We start from the raw sequence: 6,272 nt of genomic DNA, 5'->3' as shown, positions 1-6,272 counted from the left end.
ATGTCATTTATGCCCTAACAATGATCAAAATGGGCATAATTGGTAGGTTTGTTATATGGATATAGATATCTTAAAGATCTATAATTTAAAAAAAAAAGGGTTAAATTGAATGCCTAGATCAAAAGAGCTATAGGTCTATAAGTTGGGCTCCCACATAAAAAATGGAAGAACATTTAAAGTGTAAAGACGTAAATTATTCTATATTCAATTAAGAAATAAAATACTCTTTATTCTTAAATATACTCATAATTCTTCTAATAAGTCTATTTCAAACACTTTTCCATCCTAAGCTCTTGTAGATGATTCCAATGATATCATAATAAACATGAGATTTCTATAAATAGATAATGAATTTTCATAAAATAGGAAAATTGTAAAAGTATCTTAATCTTATCTTCATACAATGCTTAGGCTTTTCTAATGCCTTAAGTTTAAATAACAAAACATTAAAGAAAGAAAGAGATGTGTCCTTTGATCTACAATCCAAACTATCTTCAATTCAATCTTTAGAATGAAGACGAGAACAAGATTCAGGTGCTTTTTCCACCCAACCTTGAATTTTACACTTCCCCAGAATTCTTGGTCAATCAAGAATACCCGACCCTGCACGAATTGATTAGCAAAAATAATTCGACAGACAAGATGGAATCTGGTGTGTGCCTAGAATGATACATGCATTTTCAATTTTTGAATTCAATAAAGAAACAAGAAAGATCAATCAAGGATATGGTAGAGTGGATAAATAAATAAATCCATCAATTTCAATGGTCAATTGGTTACTCGACCGAGTATAATGCCATGCATAGCAAATAATGTAGTTTGGAAAAAGAAAACTCTCTCTCTATAATCCATATTCGGCACCCATACTTGATGGTAACTTTCCAAAAACACAAGCCTATCTAGCTTTGTTTAAATAAATCTAGAATAAATATTATATAGAAGACAATCTTTCATTTCTTTGTTAATTCTAGCTTCCTATTTCTCGCATGATAAAAATACAATGTTAAAGAAGACAATCTTTAGTTGAATAGAAATAGAAAGAATAAATCTTTCGTTACAACTAATTAAATCTGACAGGAAAGCAATCTTTCATAGAATAAACAAACTCATAACTGAAAAGAGACAATTTTTCAATTCTATTTTGAAAAGTAATTCAAAAACAAGTATTAAAGTAAGAAGGTGTAACACATGTATGTATCTATACATATAATCGAATAGAATGAGTACACATTCTTTTAAATAACATATTTTATTTGATTCTAACTTATGTTTTCTATGATTTTTATACTTAACTTGCTAAATTCAATAATTTCCTTCAAAGAGTATTAAATAAGATGATAGTACATAATGCATATATACCTATATGGATTTTCAAATAAAATTTTCAAACAAAACCATCATGACTTCTAATACAAGTATCTAAATCTAAGTTTAGCTAATTCTCTTCAATATTGAGCTAAGTAAGCAAATCTCAAGATACTTCCATTCTTAATTTCTAATTACATAATAAACTATTGCTCAATTAAGAGCCTACCTCTGTAATGTGATGCCAAATCTGTGATGAACAACACCAATTCTTCTTCTAATTCTGTCTGCAACACTTCTAGAATTCCAACTCTTTTCTTCCTTTTCGTAATCCGATTCCCTTAATGATGTGTTTTAATATCACTGTATCTATTCTATCATTCCTCTCCTCTATATATTTCCCATCTATCTTTTCTGTGTCTCTACTGCGTTCTTATACTACTATTTATCCTAAACTTGTGCTACATTTTAGGCTTACATTCACTACTTTAATTGTTTCCCATGCCACATCTATTAGTTCACTTGGCCACTTAGGGTTGATTCCAATGGTGATCTCCACGCAAGTCTTCAAACACATCGATGTATAACATGCAGAGTGCTAAAGTTCAATACAAACACTTAAGTGCTTGTTCCGTGGCAAAATCAGTGTTAATATCGCTAAATCTATGCAAACGGTTTCTAAGTCTCTTTGCCAAGTCAATTAGTATCAACTCTCCTCAACTCATAGTCTCCCATGAGTCTTAATTAATACTGAATCCTTAGCTAATAATTTCCAATTCATAGTGGCATGAAGTTAATGCTAAATCGACTTCTCTTTATCGATTTCGATATAACATGTAATGATAGTTGCTTAATTCATGTTTAATAAAAAAGATCCACCACCTTATATATATATATATATAAAACAATGATTACATATATGAAAGTATGCACATAGAGATTATTTATATGAAATACATACAACATCATCATTATGTATGTGTATATATATACATAATATGCATGATTATGTATATATATACATATACATAATTTCAAAAAGTACTGATATTAAATTTCATAATACGATATATATATTATAATTACATACATATATGATCAAATTTTTATTCAACTCACACACACACACACACACACACACACACACAAATATATATATATTATCGTAACACAAGAGTGAACACATAAGTAAGATAGATCATCAATTGAACGTATCTGCATACAAAGAACGTATAAATCTACGATCAATATACATAGTTAATTTTCTTCTAACAACAAATCTTTCTTAAAATAAAGTATCTCATTTGCAAGTACTCATGCAACTCGAATTTTTAAATAAATCACAAGATCAAATCATACAATCATCATACGTAAATTTATAAGCTCTAATAGTGGTGTTTGAGATTCCTCTATTCTAGCGAAGTCCATGAGCTAAGACAACTCTACCTGAACCATGCTCTCACCTTCATTCGTGTTCACCTGTTCCTGTACTCGCTTGCACTCAATAGATCATTAGCAATGACAATCCCAATTTATAATAAAAATAACACTAACCATTCAATAGCATTTACATAAGTAAGGTAATGTAAATCATTTCATTGCATTTGAATTTCTATCTATCTATCTATATATATATATATTCATCTCATTTCACTAAAAGAATTTTTTTTTTCCATTTCAATTTCATTGCACAAACGAAAAGTAAACATTATTTTCCTAATAAAATAATTATTGATAAATATGATTCATGACATAAAGCACATAAAGATTTTAACAAGAGAGTTACACTTGTTAAGAAACTTATGATGCATGTTATGACACATCATAAAGAATATTTTAATATATATAATGGAGCAAAAATGGAACATCCAAGTTGGTAAGTGGATAATGACAACTAGAAGAAATGTGTTATTTTTAGCTCGTGGACTTATCTTGGGGATTGAGCATTAGATTTTTACCTAGGGTTTGGGTGCTACAATTTGGGTATTTTCAGTTGATGGTTTCCTTATATCATTTGATGGTTTCATCTATTGCTTCTCCATTTTATTGTTTCTTAAGATAAAGGTTTCATGATGATTTTTTGTAGGTACTATTATGCTTCCAAATTTGATCAATTATCTTTTTGGTACTCTTCTTAAGTCTTCGAGTGTACAAGTGTTTTGTGCCCATTTATTACTAAATAATACATTATTTTTTTTCATAATGTGGTTTTTTCTTCTTGGAAGAGTTTTTCCCATGTAAATCACTATGTTATGGTATATTGCTTGTCTTTATTATTAGAAAAATCAACCACAAAGATCAATCTATTTCCTACGTAACCCCCTCAAACAAAAGAATGCATGAAAGTATACAAATAAAAAAATGCAAATATTGAAGGTCCTCATCACAAGATAACACATATATGCTTTTGAAAGCCCATAGATATACCTTATCAAAACATAAGGGATAACCTCTAGGGATAGTAAGAACCCTTGGATACTTACTAGGATCATGTATTGAACACACAAAATATGGCTTCTAAGTCTTACAAGATCCTTAGATACTTGCTAGAAGTCATGTTGACAAGGAGTCACGATGAATAGCAAGTTGTGTTATGCTAGGTAACTCATGCACAAGAAAATTCATGGTGTGTGATCGAAGTGTACAAAATAATCTCATGGTGTGTGCACAAAGTGAAACACATAACGTAGTGTATGCCGCCCTTAAAGTAATTGTGTATGTGAAACGGGAGCAATTTTTTAAGGTAGTATATATCCAAAGACAATAGTGAAATGTACCCAAACATAGGCAAGTCAAAGTTGATAGCGACAAAACATGCAAGAGCACAAAAGGGATCCACATAGAAAATCTATGTACTAAGATTATATACTAGAATATATTAAAAAAAATATTTTTCTAATGGAAATCAATTACATCAATATAAATCACATAAAAAAAAACTAATTTAAAAAAAAATTACATCAAAAAATACCTCTACACTGTTGAGATATTTCCATCTAAAGTTTGCCTCTTGAATTGAAAATGTAGATGTAGGGGGTGAATTTGCTTGAGTGGCAGTTTAGTGCTAGTGAACAATAAATGAGTGACACTATTTAACATTTTCCAAGGAAACATGAGCAAATAAAAACAAACAACAAAATGTAAATTGTTGGTAAATGGAGAGATAATCATGCATTGGGAATTGAGGTACATATATAAAGAGAATGAGAGAATTTGAATTCTTAGTTTTGGGGGAAAAAATAGGTAAACCTACTAACCTCACTAACTACCTATATCTTGCCACATAATCAAGCCACCTATGCATATGATTGATACATCAACACACTAGTGGTGGAGGTGGTGCCCTAATGTTAGTTTAGCAATGACACAGTAGAGTAACACGTGGAAATCTAGTGGTAGCATGAAGGTTTAGTGGCAAGGTTTCTATGGAAACAACTAAGTAGAGGGTAAAATAGATTAGATAGGCTTGGGTGGTGAATTACTGGTCATTGGTAAATATTTACTAAAATTTTACTATCAAAATGTAGGGGTCAATGATTTCCATAAGGTCTACTAAAGTGTCAAAAAGGGGGCAATGGGGTTAACTACTCTTAACAGTAGTTACTATTAGTAGGGGTCTTAACACCCAAATACCTCATGGTTTGCTAAACACTACAAGAACTTTTAAAAAAATCTCATTTAAAAAGTGTTTTTATCTATTATCAATTTTTAAATTTTAAAAATAATAAATACATGTTTTTTATATTTTTAAATATTTAAACTTATGTACAATAAATGCATAGGTAGGCCACATGACTTCCCTAATAATAAATATCATTTTCTTGCAATTCCTCCAAATCAAAGAAATTTGTACTAATTTATAAATTTTGGTGTTGTTCAAATTTAATGTATTGTTTATTTTGCTTAAAATTATTTTTTGTTTAATAAGTATTTGATTTATTATTTATAAAAAATAATATTACAAATGTTCATAAAAAAGGTAGGGAGATAAAAAATCATACCCCCGAAGTCCAAATGAGGCTATCACCTACTTATATATATTTAAAAAAAATACATCATATGCAAAGGCAAGAGAGCGAATACAACCAAAAGCTTTTTTCTTTTTGTTTTAAAAGAAGATTTTTTTGGAGTCCGAATTGGATGAAACAAAAGACTTTAGTTTTTTAATTACTTTGGATGCAACAATGGAATTTTCTTTGTCACAAGAACTACCCAAATGAATTGTTTGAGGTGAAACTTCAAATAATCTTACTCCTTAGTGGATATGACTTGGAAGAACCACAAATCAACAAGGCTTACATACCATGTTAAATTCAATGGGAGTCCAATTACATGAGATTGGATTTAGGTGAATAAATAATGTTATAATAGTAGAAAACATAGAGGAAATGAGGGTTGCAATATGCAATATAAATGCCATTCAAAAATTGAGTAAATTAATAATCAAATCAACTCATCACATGAATGGATTAAGTACATATAATAGGTCTCTTGGATGCATGACTCAATGAGTGAATAATCAAAGTGGTCATTAATTTAATTAGTAATTAGTAGAATAGTTAACTCAATATGACTAAGCTAAAGGTAACCTTGATTGAACAAAGGTGGTAGCCAAATATTGTTAATCAAGAATTGATGAGGCAATGGTGGGATTTATGTTCCTAGGTGAGATTAAATATATTTTCCTAATAACCACGTATAATTATTATGTACAATATCACACGTTAAATAGAAACAAACTCAAGCTGAAGTATGAATATTAAACAAACACTTACAAATCATCATATTATAATAATTTTACAGACAAAAAATAGACACAATAAATATGCACTTGAAAATTAAAATTTTAAGATAAATAATTGAAACTAATAACTTCTAATATAACATCTCCACTTTTTTAAACAAATATATTTAAAAATATATAATGAACCAATTGTATACAATTTAATTAACATAAGGGATTAATA

This window comes from Cryptomeria japonica, chromosome 2, assembly GCF_030272615.1.
Source record: "Cryptomeria japonica chromosome 2, Sugi_1.0, whole genome shotgun sequence".
Lineage (NCBI taxonomy): Eukaryota > Viridiplantae > Streptophyta > Pinopsida > Cupressales > Cupressaceae > Cryptomeria > Cryptomeria japonica.
This window is presented reverse-complemented; position numbering follows the sequence as displayed.